General features: G+C 35.9%; 1 protein-coding gene across 6 annotated transcripts in view; it reads left to right on the forward strand.

Annotated features, from left to right (window-relative positions):
• LOC140843040 (kelch-like protein 4) overlaps positions 1-23,246 on the forward strand; it is a 116,258-nt gene that overhangs the window by 62,356 nt on the left and 30,656 nt on the right. For all 6 annotated transcript variants that reach the window (XR_012127614.1, XM_073228249.1, XM_073228252.1 and 3 more), the window contains exons 2-3: positions 12,015-12,182; positions 12,569-12,705. The gene's annotated coding sequence lies outside the window, so the exon portion shown is untranslated. The remainder of the gene's footprint in view (positions 1-12,014; positions 12,183-12,568; positions 12,706-23,246) is intronic.

The raw sequence follows: 23,246 nt of genomic DNA on the forward strand, positions 1-23,246 counted from the left end.
TTTATAAATGATATAGAAATATGTAAAATGTAAGTAGCAAACAAAACAGTAATGTTATAGTCAGCGAGTACCAAACATGAGCCTAGAGCAGTGTTATCACCTGTGCAGCATTGAACAGAGCATTCTCAGATCACTGAGTGGGTGCAGTCATTTCAGTGTTCCTACTTCTGCCATTACATCTTCAGCAGCTTTACTTTGGGTTTGGTGATAGCATCACTTTCTGAAAAAAGGATGAAGAACACTGCATATGGCTTCAGTATTCAAATAAAACATATATACAAATAGCAATAAAGCCATCCAAATTAATTAGATTGAGGAAACCGATTATTCAGCATTTGTTTCTTCTTGTATTTCCTATTTTACTGCAAGTCAGTGATTTGGCACAGAAGCCGAAAGAGTATAAATCAAAATCAAAATAGTTCATCATAAAGGTGAAAGTAGTGTTTCAAAGAAAAACGTCATTCCCTCCTTACATGCGCTCCTCTGAGATCTGTTAGTGAAGAACTTTGTCTTTTCTTTAAAAATATCCATAGATAAGATCTTTTTTTAGACAACAGTAAATGACATTGCTTCAAGAGTCCTCTCTTCCTGAAACAAGTTATTTAAGTAGAGGTTCTAAAAATGCTAAAATTAGTAGGTCAGCCTAGGAAACTAATGCACCTCTCAAATAACATCTCAGCCAACAATCCCCAAATACCCTCTTTTCCTTTCCCTAAGATATCTTGAGCTGAAAATATGATTTCCAGGTCAATAATTTGTAATCATTATGTTTTTCCACTACTATAAATGATCTATGAAGCTTTCAGAAGTTGATTTCTGAAATTGTACTTCATAAATTATAGAACTGCTGCCTCTTTATCTTTTCTAAGATTTTATTTAGAATAAATATATACTTTATCTGTACCAGCCTAGATTACAGCTGTTTAGAAGAGAGTATAAACATTCTAACATCCTACAAGTTAAATATCAAATGCAATGAAAGTTCTTAAGTGGTATTGTGTAATACTTGAAAGAAATCGGCCTTAGCATCATATAGATCTTGGTTTGAAACCCAACTTTCCATTTACTAGCTGTGTAATACTGGGCAATTTAAAAATCTTTCTGAGCCCATTTGCATATCTGAAAAATGGGGATAGAAAAATTCACAGACTATGCATATTAAATTGGTCAATATATTTGAAAACATCAAGTATATTGCCTGGCTCATAACTGACACATAATAAATAGTTTATTGTTATTCCTCACATTATTGTATTGTTAATATATGAGGATGTCTTTCTTTTCCAGTAAATGTAGATGAAAGGAAACACTTTTATTTGCATGGGAGCTTTCACCATAGTTGAAATTATGAAGTATATTGTTCATTAGAAACTGAGTTTAGATATACTGCTATTCAAATAGTGTCTTCTAATACATAGCAACCCTGAAGAGAAATAGACTCATAACTGGTACCCAACCAAACAATGGTCAGTTCTGTTAGCCCCAACTCTAGCCTCATGAAGGAATTTTCATTTTGTTATTTTGACATAAGCTTTTTTGGATGCAAAAATGCTGTAAGTCTGGGGAAAGGAAATCCTGGTGCAAAATACTCCTAAAAACCTGAATCAGTCAAAGGGAGAAATATAGTTTAAAATCCGTTTATTGCTCCCAATCTGCAGTCTGGTCCCCCCTCTCTTTCCTGCCCTACCAAAAGCAAAGGTAGCCCTTCCCTGGACCTCTCAGGTACAGATAAGCACTCTTGTCCAGGTAATCACTCATTGATATGGAAATGAACTTCTCTCCACCCCTGAGGAATTATGCCCATGCACTAAAGCCATGCTTCTTCCCACCAATGAACTCCTATTGATATGCAGATGTAATAATCAATGCGAGATATTCTGGAAATTTTACAATTTTACCCACAGGTCTCCCCTCCAAATATCTCACCTTGTAATTCACTCATTCCTCCTTTTCTGACGTATCTAATAACACAATAGCAACAGCAATAAAATCTTGATAATCCTCAAGGCAGAGGATTCAGTCGATGCAGACTGAGTAAATGTACTTTATAGCACAATCGCTTACTAAGCACAAAATATGTCCCTTCACTTGTTTACTCATTCCTAAAAACCATGCTAGATGGCTCACAGGACTTTTACCAAATAGTACACAAAGTAAAACCTCTCTTTAAGCATTTTTTTGACAACACAAACAAAATCATGATAATTCTCATGTCAAAGGAGTCAGCTAGGTTCAAAGTCCCATGCAGATTAAGTCAAAACCTCGTCCTATCCAGCTATCCTGCAGCAACTGCCGCCATGGAGTGCATCCAGGACACAAGGACGGTAGAAGCAAATAACCGTGATTGTGGGGGGCCAATTTGCTGTTATTCCAGGAATACGCAGGAGGCCAGCTTCCAGACCTTTTCCCCAAGGTGCCAGAAGAGCTTGCCATTGCTGATCCATGAGTTGAAATGTCCAAGGCCATGTCCATTTTATTCCTAATTGCTGCACCCATCCTTGCAACGTATGTGCAATAAAGTGGCTGCCTTGGCTGATTTCAATCAGCAGTAACCTGCGGTAGACTACAAAGAGATGCTCTAGGACCGTAATGGGGGTTTGCTGATCTGCACAATGTTCAGGGCATTCCTTCCAGGCTTGGCTGACTTCTTCAAAGGTCAATGGCAAGCCCCACCGACAGGCTACAGCCCACATTGTTTTTTACCCCACGTGCAGCAAATGCTGATGTAGCCTTTCGGCCACATCAGAAGCAGGCTTTCCTTCAAGCCAGAGCACCTGGGCCAGTGTGTCTGCTTCATTATTCCCTGGGGATGTGAAAGGCAAATGGCCAGTCACATGATCTACTGTAGGGGTCTGTGCCATACCACTCCCTGGCCTTTGGGTCCAGTTGCTCACCCACTCTTTGATGGGATAGGTGGTTTTTACCCTAGTTGGAGCTTTTCCAGCAATGGGCTCCATAGACAGCAAGGTGCGGTACACAGCAGCCAGTTGCTCCTCTATCAAGACCCACACATCTGCTCCGTTCCATAGTTGTGACCAGGCTCCAGCTGCAGCAGAAGCAGCAACAGTGGCAGAAGCAGGAGCCTTAGGCTCGGGCAACAGGCCGGTATTGGTGTGGGCAGTAGTGCTGGTGGGGCCTCCACTGCCACATGAGTGTAGACACACGTCCTTCAGCAGAAGCGCCAATTCTCCCCATCATTTCTTGGGGCGGCCCTCCCAAAGATCGCACCCATTGTAACAGATTTTGGGTTCAGACAAATTCTGCCAACTAGGCTAGGTGTAAGTCTGGGGAGAGGAAATCCTGGGATAAAATACCTGTAAAAATCAAAATCAGTCAGTTAGAAATAAAGTTTGAATGCGTTCATTGCTCACAAACTGCCGTCCAGGCCATGCTCTCTTTCCTGCTCCAGCAGAAGCTAATCTGGCCCTCTGCCTCACACCTCTCAGGTACAAATAAGCCCTCCTTGCCCCAGGTAGTTACCCAGTGATACAGAGATGAACCTCTCTCCACCTCTGAGAAATTATAAAAATGCACTAAAGCCATAGTTCTTTACACTACTGAACGTGCATTGATATGCAGATGTACTAAAGCCAGGCGAGATTTTCTGGAAATGTTACAATATTACCCACAGAAGCATAATCTCTTTTTATCAAGAAATCTCTTCACTTAGCTTGCAGATGTTTAGTTTTGCTTAACGCATATTTGGAAGACATTTGAACATTACTCACATTTAACTTTTTTAGCATGACACACAACCTATTCCTATAAGTAATTGATTGTAGTTCATTTAGATGTATAAAATGGATAGAAAATAACTATTTTACAAAGAAGAGAGAGCAGGCACCAAGTACTACTTGAATAGCAATTACTTGAGAATGAACATTTTTGTGTCAGAATTGTCAGTAAAATTAACTGCTCATAATTGTGCTTGCTTTGTACTGTGGCTTCATCTCTTTCATTATATTTTGTTTCAAAACTAAAAAGAGAAAGCAAGACCAAAAACTATTTAGAATGCAAGGTACTCTAGGTAGCGACACTTTATTTTCCAGAACTCTCCTGAGAAGAATCATAAAAATATACACTTTTGTCTTTATTTGATGGTATGTAAATCTTTAATTATGTATCCACAAGATATATACATTTTTACAGTCTCTGATTTTACTTTGAGGTATAAATGAGAATGTATGCTTTCCTTTTTAATCTTTAGGTACACATCTAGTTCTAGGACTTGATCTTGATATTGACTTAAATACATGGTAGCATGCTTACACTAAGATGAGCAGAACTGTGACATGCATATTTGCATACACATCAACCTTAACTTCAGTTTTTTAATACGACTTTAAGGATATACCAAGGAAGCTTGTAAAAGGAGGATATCATAATGAGTCTTTTGACACATAATACATAGCCTGTGATACCAAAAAGGGAAAAAGATGCATGCATTCCCGGCCGATTTACAAACATTTTGCAAACAAGAATAGCTCTTCTCATTTGAAGCACTTCAATGCATTCTATTTAAGCATTAACAGATATTCTGCTTATGTTAAATGAAACACTTGACATCGCAGATTGAGTATATTATGGGAAATGTGGGAAGTGTACCTTAATCATGATAATCTGTCCTGAAGGACTCTTGAACCAGCATGTACCAATACTCAAAGAGTGACCTGGCTGTATTACTTGGAAATGATTACACCAGAGCTCATAACTTATTAGTGAAGACTCTATAATTGTTCATTTCTTATTGGTTGCTTAAATTTATTATTTTGAATAGGAATAGACTCGTATGCAATGGAAAAATCTTGGGGACAATTACAAATGTATTTCCTATATGAAAATCGAGGTATTTTCTAGAATAGGATCATACCTCGCTTACCTCACAACTGAAAACTACAAAGCCTTAGTGATCACTGCCTAATAACGCTTTCACCAGTTTCGAACCAACTGGCTCACATCAGGAGAGACAAGAGAGTCCGTGGTTGGCTTGTTGTGTAGGGGTTTTATGTGTGGTTTAGGATTTTTAGGAATGGGGTTAAAGGGCTAGGGGTGCCGACTGGTCCCAGAATGGTCAATTTTGATGAGTAACAGAAGAAATTATCTGCACTTACTCTTTCTCAGGATAGCAGTTTTCCTCTGGGAGCATGTCAGTTAAGACTGCTTGCCCTCTCCCAAGGCGGGCTGGGTTGTTGCCTGTTTGCTAAAGCATGTTAAGAAACTTACTTCTTAACTTCTTGGGCTGTTTATAGTTGCACTTGCTTACTAAATTCATCTTTTTACTAGGTTACAGATTACATAATTAGGATCAGAGAAGGAAATGCAGCACATATGTACAATTAAAAATATGCCGGGCCTTTTAGCAGGCTAAGGTAAATTTTACAGTGTCATGATCAAAATTGGAACAGTGAAGTCATGGGTTATGCTGAGACATTTCTCTTTATGTGCAGAACACTCAAACATTCTAGGCCTAATTGCTCCTGGCCTTTTGAGCTTTAACTGATCTGACTGAATATGTCTATATTCCTAGACTGGTATCTTTACCCTAGAGAACGAGTGTTGACTCTGACTGTGTGTAATGCTTAACACAGACTTTCGATAGGGACATCTTGGCATATTGTTACATTGTTCTGTCTGTAATTATCTTGCTGTGCTTTTTATCTGGAGGCCCTCAGCCTACTCTGCTTACACCCACAGTCCGTATCTCACGTTCATCAATGGCCATAAGCTTTGGATTGAATGGAAACATTGTGTACTCTTGCTTCATATTAACCATATATAATATTTCTTTCAAATAATAATTTCAGTCATTTATAGCAGCATAGCTTAAAATAAGATAACCTGTGATTTATTAAAATATTTATTTTACACAAAAGGACAGATACATAATTTCTTAAGAGAAAATTCTCTATTCTAGGTTTCATAGTGTTGGCTTAATCTATGCCACCTGGAATCAAAATATCTGCATAATGGCAAGCCTTTCGATATGTACCACAGTTATGTTAGCAAGAAGAAACTTTTAAGTTTGTGATTTGTTTATGAGGTCCATTTTGTCCATTTCCATGGCTCATTAGTAAAGTTCAAGCTGCAGTAGCATTAAAATGTATAATATAATACATTCATCAGTCATTTACTGGGTGCCTGTATTTTCCAAGTAAAGCACATAGATCAAGCAAAAGAAAAAGTCAGTACAAAAATGTTATTTCAGCAAAAATATCGTACCCTTTATTTCAGAAAGCAATGTTTCTCTGATGGTCAAATATCACTATGTACCAATAACAAAACAAATTAGTTTTTTGGGTGCAGGTTTGTATTCCCTCAATAAGAATATCATCCTTTCCATAATGAGTTTTGAAAACTTATGCACACCATTAGAGTGCTGAGTTTCCATTTAACCTCCATGGCTCACTTAAAAAATAGAATGAACTTTTGACAAAAAATGTCAAAAAGAGTTGAGACTCTAAGAGAACAGAAATTCCTAAATATTGTTATACACTCTCTGTTAGCTCTACCCCATTCTGTACTTCTACAATATTTTACTGTGGTAAAAGGTACACTGTCTAATATAATCATATTCAGAGTTTCAGCTTTGAACTAGGAAGCTTCTCTGAGGCTCCCCAAAAATTCTTTACAGAATTTTTTTATGTATACTGCCAAGTAGCCTTCCATATAGGCTGACAGAATTAACAGTCACCCTGATTTCTTGAAGATAAAGCCTTCCATTCTTTCTCATAATAAAATAGTTACAAAATAGTTTTACAGAAAATGGAGTCTCAAAGGTTTATTTTTCTGATGTCTGTTTTAAAAACTGCTACTCAGAAAAACCGAAAGGAGCCTCAAACATTTTACAATTAAACAAAACACACGCAAGAGAAGCTTCTGTTATGACAGCACAATGGTTGAATAAGGAGCTCCAGCGTCTTGTTCCCCACTGCAAACATCAAGTAAATAATTACAGACTGGTTGAAATAGCTTTATGGGAGCTCTGGAAACAAGGCAAAGATATGCAGAAACAAACAAATGTCCAATCAAGAAAAATTCACTTTCAAATCAGTAGGAAGTTTCATAGCCTTAGTGTTGCTCTTCTACCAGCCCCTTCCCTGGGTGGCATGACATAGTTGGAAGAATGCAACTTACTTTTTTGATTCCCCCCTCAGGATACAAGGACAAGAGTTGAACTGGTTTGAAATATTCTGACCTGTCTCGAGGCTATCTTTAAGAAACTGATTTCAAAATTGCCTATCTCAGAACTTAGATGAGAATGGCAGCATAGTTTGGATCTGAGGTTGGAAAACACAGAAGGGAGTGGCAGATGCCATAGCACATGAAACTGCAGGGGCAGCAGAGACCTACAGACACCTGGGGGTAAGAGATTATGAAGAAAGGAATAAATAGAATATCTAAGGCCTCAGGAGGCAGGGGTGAGACTTAGAGAAATTAAGACATATATAAGCAGCCATGTTCATGAAAGACACAGATAAAAAAACACACGTGCAAGTCCACAAAAATCGCATACTCAGAAAAGACCTGAGACGTCCTTAAACCTTCATGTTGGGCTTATTAATGAAAGAGAGCTCCCACCCAATGCCATTATGTAAAGATTTGGAAATGTGCCTGTTTTGCCAATTCCCAATTTTTCCAAGAGTTTACCAGGCAGACAAAGAAATGTGGAAACAGGGCTCATGAAGAAGGAGCAAAATAAACATCCAGAAAGTCACTCTGAAGAACCACAGGTTTCAGACTTTTTAGATCAAGAATTTTAACAACTATCTTAAATATCCTCAAAGAGCTAAAGGAAAAAGCACAGAAAAGAACTAAAGGAAATCAGGGAAACAATACATAAACAAAATAAGAATATCAACAAAGAGATAGAAATTATAAAAGAGGGCAAACAAAAATTCTGGAGCTGAAAAATATAAGTCTGAATTGAAAAGTTCACTAGAAGTCTTCAACAACAGACTTGAACCAGTAAAAAGAAGAATATGTGAACAGATTTTATGAAATTATCAAATCTGAGACATGCAAAGGAAAAATAATGAAAAACAATTAATATATCCTTAGAGAATTATCGGGCTTCACCAAGCAAAACAATATATGCATAACTGAAATCCCAGAAAGAGAAGAGAGAGTACAAGCATCATAGAGCTTCTTTGAAGAAATAAAGGCAGCAAATTACCCAAAGTTGAGGAAAGATATAGGATTAAAATGCAAGGAGCTAAATGACTCCAAGTAAGATAAACACAGAGACTCAGATAAGACACATTGTAGTCAAACCATCAAAGTAAAAGACAGAACATCTTGAAAGCAGCAAAAAAGAAGTAACTCATCAATACAAGGACTCATCAATCAGTGGTTCCCTGCAGCAGAAACTTTGCAGGGCAGAAAGCACTGGGATGATCACATTTTTCCATTCAGTAGTTTAAATGTATCAGCTAAAAATTCTGTATCTGGCAAAACTGTCCTTCAAAAGTGGGGGATAAATTAAGATATTTCCAGATAAACAACACTGAAACACTTGATTACCACTAGATTTGTCCAACAAGAAATGTTAAATGGAGTCCTTCAAGTTGAAATGAAAGGATGCTGGACAGTCGCTCAAAGCCTAACAAAAATACACTGTTCTCAGACAAAGGAAGATGCATGACAAATATAAAAAACAGTATTGTAAAATTGGTTCGTAACTCTACCTTTTATTCTTCTACAGTATTTAAAAGTCAAGAGCATAAAAGCAGTTATAAATCTATGGGTATGCAATACATTAAAATGCAATTTGTGGTGTCTAGAACAAAAAGGGAGGAGCATAACAGTTTCTCTATGTACCTGAAGTTAATTAAGATGGCATCAGATTACAAGATTGTTATCACTTTAAAATTTCATATGTAATCTCCATGTTAACCATGAGAAAAACACCTATAAAATACCACTAATGGAAATGGGGAAAGAATCAAAACATTTTACTAAAAACAATAAAATAAACAAGAAACAAAGGCAGTAATGGAGTGAATGAGGACCAGAAAGTTATTATAACAGATACACGAAACAAAGAACATAATGGCAGTTCTAAGAACTTCTCTGTCAGTAAGTACCTTAAATATCAATGGATTAAGCTTCCTGATCAAATACATGGATTGGCATAACAGATATTTAAAAAGGCTATTCAATAGATTCTTTTATGCTATCAAAAAGAAATTCACTACAGATTAAGAAAAGTCAAGGATGCAATATGTATTTCATGTAAATAGCAACCAAAAAAGAGCCTGAGTAGCTATATTATCTCAAACAAAAATAGAATAAGTAAAAAACCATTACAAAAAAAAGAGGTTACACTAATAAAAGGGTTATTTATCAATAAGATATCATATTTATAAAGATAGAAGCAACAAGCGCCAGATCTCCTAAATATATGAAACAAACACTGACAGAATTGTAGGGAGAATTGGACGAGCTACAATAATACTAGATGAAACTACAGTAATATTGATAACCCAATACAAAATAGCCAAAGGATAATCAGACATAACTTCAATAAAGTAATAGAGGACTTCAGCGGCACTATACATTAATTGACCTAACAGACATACAGAGAACAACCCACCAAATAGAAAAATACAGATTTTTCTCAAGTGCACGTGGAATGGTCTCAAGATTAGATCATACTTTGACTGCAAAACTGAATACATTAAAATTTGAATGATGCAAAGTACCTTTTCTGATAACAATGGCATGAAAATAGAAATTAATAGAAGGAAATTTAGAAAATCCCCAAATATGTGGAAATTACAAGGCATGCTTAACCATTAATAGTGCATAGATGAAATTGCAGGTATAATTAGAAAATATCTTGAGTCAGTGAATATGAAGTCTCAGCATACCAAAACATACTAGATACAGCAAAAGCAGGGCTAAGAAGATAATTTCCAGTTATAAATGCTCACATTAGGAAAGGAAAAGGATGTCAAATAAAAATCTAACTTCATTCCTTATGTAACAAGATGAAATTGAAGATACTTTTGTATCCTTAAATTAGGCTGAAGAACATTCATAGAATAAAATTATTTCCTGGCCAGAACTTCACAAAACATATTCTTCCTTTAGAATATGCCCATTCCAATACGTGGTGGACTATATGTGAGGATATCTCAGATAATTAGACATTCGATGTTTGATTGACTCATTATCAAACTATTACGTGAGCAGAGTAAAGATTACAATAAGTGAGTTGACTGAAACCTAAATGCTTTCCAGTCTGTGATGCCAAGGGATAGTTCCTTTCCAAAACACATGAAAATAGGCTCATTCTGTAGCAGGCGATTTTAAGGGTATTCATATCATGCTATCAGATTACAAGATTGTTATCACTTTAAAATTTCATATGTAATCTCCATGTTAACCATGAGAAAAACACCTATAAAATACCACAAATGGAAATGGGGAAAGAATCAAAACATTTTACTAAAAACAATAAAATAAACAAGAAACAAAGGCAGTAATGGAGTGAATGAGGACCAGAAAGTTATTATAACAGATACACGAAACAAAGATAATGGCAGTTCTAAGAACTTCTCTGTCAGTAAGTACGTTAAATATCAATGGATTAAGCTTCCTCATCAAATACATGGATTGGCATAACAGATATTTAAAAAGGCTATTCAATAGATTCTTTTATGCTATCAAAAAGAAATTCACTACAGATTAAGAAAAGTCAAGGATGCAATATGTATTTCATGTAAATAGCAACCAAAAAAGAGCCTGAGTAGCTATATTATCTCAAACAAAAATAGAATAAGTAAAAAACCATTACAAAAAAAAAGAGGTTACACTAATAAAAGGGTTATTTATCAATAAGATATCATATTTATAAAGATAGAAGCAACAAGCGCCAGATCTGGTCATTCATCCTGATGATTCATATAGTAGAGTAATTTAAAGTCCCAAAGAAGATTCAGAGATGAATCATTTATTTGAACAAAATAAAGAGTAAATGTCACCCTCACCAATTGTATTTTAAAAAAACACAGTGTGAATTGGGGGTGGGTGAACTTAAAATTAATCTTAACTGGGTGGATGGAAAATGATGCCTGGAAGAAAGGTAATAATCAAAGTATTTTTAAGTGTATTCCTCCAACCACCAAATTTTTAAGTTTCTACGGATTGTAGGCCTCTGTGTGCTTGTGTTAGTATTTAAGTTCTGCTGTTGTGTGATGTTGACAGGACATAAGAAGAGCTTCCTTATTGTAAATTCAATAATTACCAGGTTTGCCTAAATAGTCAAAGGGTACAATTTCCAGTTAGAAGATGAGTAATTTTGGGGATCTAATGTACAGCATGGTAACTATACTTAAAAATACTGTATTGGACAGGTGAAAATTGCTGACAGAGTATATCTTACATGTTCCTACCGCACAAAAGATAGAAACTATGTGAAGTGATGGGTGTTCTAACTAAACGTATTGTAACAATTTACTATATATACATTGTCAAATCATATTGTACACCTTAAATTATTCAGTGTTATATGTAAATTATATCCCATTAAAGCTGAAAAAGATATAAAAGATGGAAGTTGTATATTTTTTAATGGGATTGACATGTGTAGTGTAACCAAACTCTCAGGCTTAAGATTCTTCAAGAAATACTGCTCATATGTTATGAGTACTTTGATACCTTTCAAACTTGAAAAATATTTTAAATCATGCCTACAATTTCATGCCTAATGGCAAAGCTGTGATACCAATAAAAATCAAAGAAATACTGGTATTTTGAGGTTTATGTTTGTTCATATGGCAGTTACCAGTAACCCTGCAGCTGAACCATACCTCTTTATGGGTCCACTCCAGGTATAAATACTAATGATGACATATCACTTAGATGGAAGGTTAGGTAGTAATCACAGTGAATTTTTTTAAATCGAAGGGCAAATTTCAGTTTTACTTGAATACAATGTATTTCTTGTAGTTGATGTGTCTAAATTTCCACAGACATTTGCACTCACATACTCTCACTCTCACCCCTTCTAGATTAGATCCACGACATCCTGAACAAGTGAATGTCACCAGAGCTGAGGAGGAGTTCATTGCTGTAAACCATGCAGAGAAAACTCTCCATAAAATAGAGAACTACCTGAAATAGAAACAACTGTGTGATGTGATACTCATTGCTGGAAACATGCGAATCCCAGCCCATCGGTAAGTATCCGTATGCAGATAGAACATTTGGTGAGTATAGCCAAGTATGAATAAACAAAAATCAGTCCACTGATTACAAATTGGTACACTAAGGAAAACAGACGTTTATCTTCCTGTATTGAAAAAGCAGTAGCATATTTGCTCCATCGCCTTGTGTGATACTTAGAAGATCAAGCCAGGGAGAAATTGATGAAGAAAAACAGCATCAACCCTCTAAAAGAAAATCCACTCATTTTACCTTTCTAATTTCATAACACTTTAATGAAATGTGAAAGATTTATGCATAAAACAGAATTACCAGTGTTACAAGCTTGCTGTCTGTATTTCATGCTTTTCAAAGAAATTATGGACTAATTTATGTTCCTATGAAATATTTCTATTTCCAGGTTGCTTCTCAGTGCAATGTCAGATTTTCTTGCTGTGATGTCTCCTGGCAATGTGTGTGATGCCAGACAAGAAGAGGTCAAGATGGAAGGAATCAATCCTAATGTACTTAATTCCTAGGTTCGATATGCTTACACAGGTAAGTGCTTGGTATGATTAACTGATTCAGTTCTCACAATAACCCTGCATTATATAACCCACAGTCCTATTATTCCTACTCTACCAGTGAGAAAACTGAAGGATAGACTAGTTAAGTAACCTATGGTAGTAAAGGGAAGAACCAGGATTTAAAATCAGCAGTATAAAAGAGAAATAAGTAAATAATATGCAATAAAAATTTTTGACTGTGAGAAAATAAAACTATTTTAACACAAAGATTCAAGAATATGTCCTCTCATGGTGTTGGTACATTCTCATTTGTAGAAATGACAGGGAAAGTGGGATATACCAATTGTACATTAGGTTTTTAGTCAGTCTCCTGCTTGGAAATAATCATATTTATCCAAACTGTAGAACAAAGGTAACAAAGATGAGTTTAGGGCTGACAGTATTTCTTTATTAATTCACTCATGCCAGTTTTATTGAGGAATGTTTGACAAAATTGTGCATACTTAAAAGTGTACAATGTAGTGATTTGATATGCATATACATTATGGAATCCTTACGAAAATCATGAAAAGTAGTGAACAGCAAAGAGTTAACTCATTTCCATGGTGAGAACGCTAAGCTATACTCTGAAACAACTTCAAAGAATACAATAACCAATAGCACGTTATTATCTGTAGACATCCCGCTATACAGTAGATCCTCACAACTTATTCTTGTACCGGAGTTTGTACCCTTTGACATGTATTTCTTCATTTCCCCTTCCAGCTTCTGGCAACTACCGATCTATGTGTTTCTATGAAATCGGTACTCTTTTTTTTAAATTCCACATACAAGTGATATCCTATATTATCTGTCTTTCAGTTTCTGGCTTCCTTCACCTAACAATGCTCTCCAGGTTCATCCATGTTGTCACAAATGCGGAGATTTCCAACTTTTTCGGGACTGACTAATGTAACATTGTGTGTGTTCATGTACACACACACACACATATGTATATATATATACACACACACACATATACATACACACATATACACACCAGTTTCTTCATCCGTTCGTCAGTCAAAGGGCATTTAGTTTCCATATCTTGGCTATTGTGAGTAACGCTGCAGTTAACATGCAGTGAAAATATCTCAAGAGCCTGATCTCATTTCCTTTGGATATATACCCAGGAGTGGGATTGCTGGACCATGTCATAGTTCTGTTTCAAATTTTATTAAGGAACCTCCCTACTGTGTTCCATAATGTTTATGCCACTTTACATTCCCACTTTCAGTTCAACGGTTCCCTTTTCTCCAAAGCTTCACCAACATTGTTTATCTCTTCTCGTTTTGATAATAGCCATCCTAAGTGGTGTGAGAGAACACCTCATGGTTTTGACTTGCATTTCCCTGATGATTAGTGATGTCCTGCACGTTTTCAAGTACCTATTGGTTCATTTCTATGTCTTTTTTAGAAAATGTCCATTCAGGTTCTTTGTCCATTTTTTAATTAATTATTTTATTTTGTGCTACTGACTTGTATTAGTCCTTAACACATTTTGAATATTAAGCTGCAAATATTTTTCTCATTTGTAGGTCTTCTTTTCAATTTATTTTTATTTCCAGTGGTGTTAAAAAGCTCTTTAGTTTAATGTTGCCTCACTTGTATGTTTTAGCTTTGGTTGGCTGTATTTTGGTAGCTTACTCAGAAAATCATTCTAAGGTTAAGGAACTTTTTTGCTATTTTCTTATAGGAGTTTTATGGTTTCATCCACTAAGCAATAAATATTCTTAGTAACTAGGCCAAGTTTCAATGTCTATAGCAGGTGAGTCTTCAGATCTGAATCTTAAGAATAGTTCATACTTCTCTGGGTCTCATGAAATATGGGCAGGGCTCTCTCTTCAAAACCCAGGAGAAAAACAACACAGAAAAGTGTGATGATGGAACAGATTTGTCTAGTAACTTATTTTTAGAGGTTGAACTAAATATAGATCATCTTGCAGTACGTGTTACTCTTTTCTTTATGGTTATGCAACCATACAGAATCTATGTGAAGACATTTTAAAGGGAATCTTATAAAGGAAGGGTTTATAATTTATATAATCCATGTGAAATATCATGCTTTGTAACGTACCTACATTGCTTAGCCAAAGCAACAGAAACATAACTTATCAAAATAACATAATCTTTGCAATAATTCAATAGTGCTTGCTCCAAAAATAATACAGCATGTGAATACACAGGAAATGGCTTAAATAGCTGCTTATTATAAAAATAAATATGCATTTTTTGCAGAACATCACTACAAAAGAAATAGCTTAAATAGCTCTGCTCTCATTTTTTAAAATTCTTACATATAGTCTTTACATATGTTATTAAACAAGGCATGCTTTGTATACCTACGAAAGTAACCATATAAAGAATTGTTTATTTGTAGACTCTGGGCATGTTTTCTTTCTTTTGAGGCAGCCCAGGCGTCAGTTGCAGGCAAAATATTAACAAGAGTCGTCCTTACCAGCTAATGAAGAAAGACTTTAAAAAACAGACATGTAACCTCCATGCTCTTATTTACTAAGATGTTTTTCCACACAAATGACAACTACACCTTTCATCAACTGTATGATCCTTTTATAATATGATATAATGCTCTGCGAGTCATGTTATAAACTATTGTAAAATAAGGTGTAGATGCAGGTTTAAGATGGTAAAGAATATCAATTTGCTCTTTGTAATGACAGTATTCACTGTTCATTTGCTATTTATTTTTGATAATCTAGTGTGGCTTCTTCCGGCCATCTTATTAATGTTTACATGCATTCCCTTGCAGATGTTGGCCTAAAAAGCTATTTCCTGTATGGTTGTTCTACATTAGAAAAGACAGCCCTCCTAATGAGAGAATTGAAAAATTTCTAGTTAGCATATTTGTGCCTTATTTCATGGGACTTATAATCATTATTTTTCAAAATATCGTGGTTCTCTGCTATTGAAAGAAGATATTATATTGAAAATTTGCTGGGTGCAGCTTCTTCTCTAAAGGTGACTCAAGTCATTAAAGTCTGCTCACTTTTCTTATAAAGCAGCTCCATACTTCAAACTGCTTAGGGATTCTGTCAATTGGAAATGCCCTGGGCTTCACAGGGCTCCTGAGAGTGGCCCATAAGTACACAGTGGTAAAACCAACTGCTTCAAATTGACTTGTATAATACAATACCTAACTTATTGATTTGTTTACTGATATACATGTGTGTGTGTATATGTTTACATATATATAGATGTGAGTGTGTATTTGTACATGTATGAATTTATATGTGTATATTTCTAAAACCTTTCTAAAGTAAAGATTATTATTTTGGATAAAATGAAAAAGCAATATAAACATAATTTGCATATGACCTGCACCTAATGAATAGCATGTAGAAGTATTTGATTGAGCTGTACTCAAACATGTTTCTCATTTTGAAATTAAAAAGGTTAAATTTAATGTCAAAGCCTGGAGAAATGGAAAATCTGCCAAAAATTCTGCCAAACAAGTACATACTTCAAGTACAATCCACAGTATTAGGAAAATAAGGTTTCCCTTATGTTTTCACACTATTAGAACTTTAGTATACAAAATCACACAAATTTTGATTGCTAATGAAAGTTAAATGTTCAATAAGGAAAAACAATTATTAATGGACCAACATTCACTGGAATAACTTGAGAACTATCAAAATTAGTAAATGAGCCAGTTCTATTGAACAGGCTTCTTATATCCTAGTGAAAACAAGTGTTTTTGTTAAAAACAGTTTTGAGTTCAATCCTTTAACTTAACTAACTTACGATCTTTTTCAATACTATTAATATAATTGTAATAATTGAATATTTCTATGTGTTAATTCTTTGAAATTTGCATGGGATAAGGCTATGTTTATTCAGATGTCAGTGACATGAAATACAGATTTCTGTAGGGAGGCAAGAAAAAGTGGATGAAAGACATTAAATTACCATTAGTGCTAGTATTTCCCTGATACGTAGGAAAGTAGAAACGAATGTTTTAACTTGTGAAGCAGGAAACAACACGAGATGGATCTTTCTGTGAAAGCCAGTCAAAGATAAATATTTCAAGATAAGAACACTGCTAGTTATCTAAAATTCAAAAATAAAAGGCAAGTACATAAAGAAAACAATAGAAAATCACACATAAACAGAAACAAATAAATTTAACATTACAGATTTATGTTTGAGGTGCATTTAAATAAAGAATATTTTCTAGAGTTTTTATGAAAACCTTAAAATGTTTAAATTTCTAGTATTTGAATTCTCAAAAAATTTCATCTAAACCTTCTTTCTTCTTCCCAGCCCTGGTTATTGTTCAGAATTTGGAAGTTTCAAACATATTCCTGAAATGTAGAGAGACATATTACACTGGACTGGCATTTTTGACATGTTTTTAAATTATGCTATTTATATTCCTGTATCCTAAATACAGATGCCATATAATCTACAGTAACACCAGTTATATAATTCAAAGGTTAATCCTACACAAAAACAAAACATGAAAACTTCCCTGTTAAATTGCCTAAATTCTTGAACTAAGTATTAACAGTTTCTAGACTTGTATCTTACTATTGCAGACAAAACAAATTTTGATAAACTGCTTGAATTATTTTTGTTGCTCAAAGTGAACTTGTCTTCCTTTTCATAGTGTATGAATGAAACTGAGTGTTAGTGCAGGATGTGCATCGAAACAACACTGTGGTTTCCTTAAATCCCCCTTCTTTTTTTTGTTATTAATATACACTTACATGAACAACATTGTGGTTGCTATACTGCCTTCCCTGTGCCTCCCTCTGCATTACGTGTGCTAATCATAATACGCCCCATTTTCCCCTCATCCTTCTCTTCCCACCCATTCTCCCTAGTCCCTTTCCCTTTGTTAACTGTTAGTCCATTCTTGGGTTCTGTGCTTCTGCTGCTGTTTTGTTCCTTCTGTTTTTTCTTTGTTCTTATACTCTGCAGATGAGTGAAATCATTCGGTGCTTGTCTTTCTTCGCCTGGCTTATTTCACTGAGCATAATACCCTCCAGCTGCATCCATGTTGTTGTAAATGGTAGGATTTGTTTTCTCCTTACGGCTGAGTAATATTCCATTGTGTGTATGTTCCACATCTTGTTTATCCATTCTTCTACTGATGAGCACCTCGGTTGCTTCCATTTCTTTGCTGTTGTAAATAGTGCAGCAATAAACATAGGGGTGCATATGTCTTTTTAAAACTGGAATCTTGCATTCTTAGGATAAATTCCTAGGAGAAGAATTCCTGGATCAAATGGTACTTCCATTTTTAGCTTTTGAAGAACCTCTATACTGCTTTCCATGATGGTTTAAATAATTTATATTCCTATCAGCAGTGTAGGAGAGTTCCCCTTTCTCCACATCCTTGCCAACATCTGTTGTTGTTTGTCTTCTGAAAGGTGGCCATCCTAACTGTTGTGAGATGATATCTCATGGAGGTTTTATTTTACATTTCTCTGGTGATTTGTTGTGTGGAGTATCTTTCCATGAGCATGTTGGCCATTTGAATTTCTTCTTTGGACAATGTCTGTTCAGATGCTGTGCGCATTTTTTAAGTGGGTTATTTGATTTTTGTTTATTTAGGTGCATGAGCTCTTTGTGTATCTTTTGGATGTCAAACCTTCATCGGATATGTCATTTTTGAATATATTCTTTCATACAGTAGGATGCCATTTCATTCTACTGATTGTGTTATTTGCTGTACAGAAGCTTTTTAGTTATAGTTCCAATTATTCATTTTTGCTTCTTTTTCGCTTGCCTCTGTAGCTATGCTCATGAAGAAGTTGCTCCTGTTTATATTCAAGAGTGTTTTGCCTTTATTTTCTTCTAGGAGTTTTATGGTTTCATAAATTACATTCAGGTCTTTGATCCATTTCGAATTTACTTTTGTGTATGGGGTTAGACAGGAATCCAGTTTCATTCTCTTACATGTAGCTGTCCAGTTTTGCCAACACCAGCTGTGGAAGAGGCTGTCATTTCCCAATTGTGTAGCCTTGGCTCCTGTTTCATGTTTAAATTGACCATGTATGCTTGGGTTAATATCTGAACTCTCTGTTTTGTTCAACTTATCTATGGGTCTGTTCTTGTATCAGTACGAGATTGTACTGAATACCGTGACCTTGAAGTTGGGAAGCAAAATCCCCCTGCATTATTCTTCCTTCTCAGGATAGCTTTGGCTCTTTGGGGTCTTTTGTTGTTCCGTATGACTTTTAGAATTATTTGTTCCAGTTCATTGAAGAATGCTGTTGGTATTTTGATAGGGATTGCATTGGATCTATAGATTGCTTTAGGTAGAATGCCATTTTTAACAACATTAATTCTTCCTACCCATGAGCATGGAATGAATTTCCATTTATTAGTGTCCTCTTTAATTTCTCTTAGAAGTATCTGGTAGCTTTCAGGGTGTAGGTCTTTCACTTTCTTGTTTAGGTTTATTCCTAGGTGTTTTATTCTTTTTGATGCAATAGTGAATGGAATTGTTTTCGTGATTTCTCTCTCTGATAGTTCATCATTAGTGTATTAATTTTGTGTCTTGAAAGTGTGCTGAATTCAGATATTAGTTCTGGTAGTTATGGAGTTAATTCTTTAGAGATTTTTATGCACAATGTCATCTCTTCTGCAGACAGGGACAGTTTGCCTTCTTACTTACCAATATGGATGCCTTTTGTTTCTTTGTGTTTTCTGATTGACATGGCTATGACCTCCAGTGCTATGTTGAGTAGAGGTGGGGAGAGTGGGCATCCTTGTCTTGTTCCTTATCCTAGAGGAAAAATTTTCAGCTTCTCAGTGTTCAGTATGATGTTGGCTGTAGGTTTGTCTTATACGGCCTTGATTATGTTGTGGTTGTTGCTCTGTATACCCATTTTTTAGAGTTTTTACAATGAATGAATGTTGAATTTTATCAAAAGATTTTTCAGCATCTATGCAGTTGATCATGTAGTTTTTGTCCTTTTTGTTGATGTGGTGGACTTTCGAACGTTATACCTACTTTGCACCCCTGGGATGAAGCTCACTTGATCACGGTGTATTTTTTAATTTGGTTCACTAATATTTTGTTGAATATTTTTGCATCTGTGTTCATGAAGGATATAGGTCTGTAGTGTTCTTGGTTTGTGGTGTGTTTGCATGGTCTTGATTTTACAGTGATGCCATCTTCATAGAATGAATTGGGAAGTATTCCCTCCTCTTCTGTTTTTTGGAAAACTTTAGGGAGAATGGATATTGTGGGTTCTCTAAATGTCTGATAAATTTCAGCAGTGAATCTGTCAGGTCCAGGCATTTTGTTCTTGTGTAGTTATTATTTAAAGATTCCATTTAATTACTGGTAATCTGTCTGTTTAGATTTTCTCTTTCTTCCTGGGTCAGTCTTGGAAGGTTGTGTTTTCCTACAAAGTTGTCCATTTACTCTCGGTTATCCAGTTCGTTTTCATTTGGATTGTCAATGTATTCTCTAATAATTCTTTGTATTTCTCTCGTGTCCATCATGATTTTTTGTTTCTCATTTCTGATTCTGTTTATGTGTGCAGATTCTCTTTTTCTCTTAATAAGTCTACCTAGGGGTTCATGATTTTGTTTATTTTCTCAGAGAACCAGCTCCTGGGTTCATTAATTTTTTTCTATTGTTTTATTCTTCTAAATCTGATTTATTTCTTCTCTGATCTTTACTATGCCCCTCCTTCTTTTGAATTTGTTGTTCATTTATTCTTATTTTTGCAGTTTCAATAATTGTGAATTTAAACTATTCATTTGAGATTGTTCTTCCTTCTTGAAATAGCCCTGGATTGCTTTATAGTTCCCTCTTAGAATGTCCTTTGCTGCATCCCGCAGAGGTTGGGGTTATGCTGTTGTTTTCATTCGTCTCCATATATTGCTTGATCTCTGTTTTAATTTGGTCATTGATCCATTGATTATTTAAGAGCATGTTGTTAAGCCTCCCTGTGTTTGTGAGCCTTTTTGTTTTCTACCCTTGGAAGAATCTTTAGTTTTATACCCTTGTGATCTGTGAAGTTTATTGGTACAATTTCAATCTTTTTAAATTTACTGAGGCTCTTTCTGTGGCCACGTATATGATCTATTCTTAAAAATGTTCCATGGGTACTTTAGGAGAATATGCATCCTGCTGCTTTTGGGTGTAGATTTCTATAGATGTCTGGTATTTTCTTCAGTTCTAATGTGTTGTTCTATGCCTCTCTCTCCTTACTTATTTTCTGTCTGGTTGGTCTGTCTGAATTCAGAGTGAGTGGAGTGTTGAAGTCTGCTAGAATAAATGCATTGCATTTTCTTTCCCCTCTTAATTCTGTTGGTATTTGTTTCACATAGGTAGGTGCTCCTGTATTGAGTGCATAGATATGTATAATGGTTATAGCCTTTTGCTGGACTGACCCCTTTATCATTATGAAATGTCCTTTGTCTCTTGTTACTTTCTTTGCTTTGAAGTATTTTTTTGTCTTATACAAGTACTGCAGCACCTGCTTTTTTCTCAGCATTAGTTGCGTGAAATATCTTTTTCCATCCCTTCACTTTTAATCTTTGTATATCTTTCTGTTTGAAGTGGGTCTCTTCTAGGCAGCGTATTCTTGGGTCTTGTTATTTTTTTATCCTTTCAGTTACTTTATGTCTTTTCATTGGTGCATTCAGAACATTTACATTTAGAGTGATTGCCGAGAAGTATGTACTCATTGCCATTGAAGACTTTAGATCCATGGTTGCCAAGGTTCAAGGGTAACTTCCGTACTATCTAAGAGAATAACTTAACTCACTTAGTATGCTATTACAAAAGTGATATAAATGTTCTTTTTTCCCCTCCTTTTCTCCCTGTGCCATTCTTTATATATTAGGTATCATATGCTGTTCTCTTTGTCTATTCCTTTCTTTACCTCTGGTGACAGGTATTAAACCTTAGGAACACTTCCATATAGCAGTTCCTCCAAAATACACTGTAGAAATGGTTTGTGGGAGTTAAATTCTTTCCCCTTTTGCTTATCTGGAAATGATTTAATCCCTTCTTCAAATTTAAATGATAATCTTGCTGGAAAAAGCATTCTTGGTTTGAGTCCCTTCCTCCTCATTGCATTAAATATACCATGTCACTCCCTTCTGTCCTGTAAGTTTTCTTTTGAGAAGTCTTATGATATCCTGATGGATTTTACTTTGTATGTGATCTGATTTCTTTCTTTGGCTGCTTTTAATTGTCATTTCTTATCCTTGATCTTTGCCATTTTAATTATTATATGTCTTGGTGTTATCTTCCTTGGGTCCCTTGTTTTGGGAGATCTGTGGACCTCCATGGCCGGAGAGACTATCTCCTTCCCCAGATTGAGGAAGTTTTCCACAATTACTTCCTCAAAGACACTTTCTATCTCTTCTTTCTCTCTCTTGTTCTGATACCCATATAATACAAATATTATTCTGTTTGGATTGGTCACATAGTTCTGTTTTCTTTCATTCTTTGAGATCCTTTTTCCTTTCTGTGCCTCAGCTTCTTTGTATTCCTCTTCTCTCATTTCTGTCTCGTATATTGTCTCCTCCACCATGTCTATTCTGCTTTTAATACCCTACATTGTGTTCTTCAAAGTTTGGATCTCTGTCCTAAATTCGTTCCTGTGTCCTTGAATATTTTTTCTGTACCTCCATGAGCATGTTAATGATTTTTATTTTGAAATCTCTTTCAGGAAGATTCGTAAAGTTAATTTCATTTGAGTCTTTCTCAGGTTTATTCATAATTTTGTTTTGAAACAGGTTCCTTTGACATTTCATAATTTGTGTTGCCCTCAAGTGCCCAGAAACCCCACTCTCCAGAGCTACTCAGTCCCTGGTGCAATGTCAGGGGTCACAGAGTAGAGGTGTTTGTGCCTGGGGAGAGGAAAGAGCTTTTCCTGCTCCATGGTTGCTCTGCCTGTCTACACATCCTTAACCAGTGGGCCGAGCACACAGGTGTCATCCTCTGTGCTTTGTGTTTGTAGCTGCTGTAGGTGGGGCTTCCTTCTAGCTGGCCTGAATCCATGGCAGGGGTTGGTAGTTTGCAAGCCTGAGTCAGGTGTAGGCTAGCCAGGAGGAAGACAACACGCTGCATGTCCTGGTGGTGGGTCTTGTATCTTCACAGCCAGCTAGGTGGTTGGAGCGCCTGAAAACCATTTAAGCTCCCACCCTGCTTCACAGATTGCAGCTGGACAATTGTCTACATATTCTTCCTCCTGAGCATTAAGCTCTTTGCAATCCTTGCCCGTTTAGAAGCCCTGTTGCTTTTACGAAGTCTCTCAGACTACCCACCTACATCCACCACATATGAATCCGTTTTCCACAAGCAGCTGGAATCTCCATCTCTCCAGGTATTTCACCTGTCTTTGCTTTCCGAACTCAGTAAATCACCAGGGCACCATGCAATGTAGTTTCATGATCCCAGAGCATGTCCGCAGGGCTAGGTGTTGAGCATTCCCAGGCCTCTACTAACTCCCACTCTGTATTCCTCCCACCTGTGACCTGGTGTATGGGAAGGGCTTGGGCCCCACCACATCACAGCTTTGGTACATTACCCTC

Source organism: Manis javanica, chromosome Y (assembly GCF_040802235.1).
Source record: "Manis javanica isolate MJ-LG chromosome Y, MJ_LKY, whole genome shotgun sequence".
NCBI classification, from domain to species: Eukaryota; Metazoa; Chordata; class Mammalia; order Pholidota; family Manidae; genus Manis; species Manis javanica.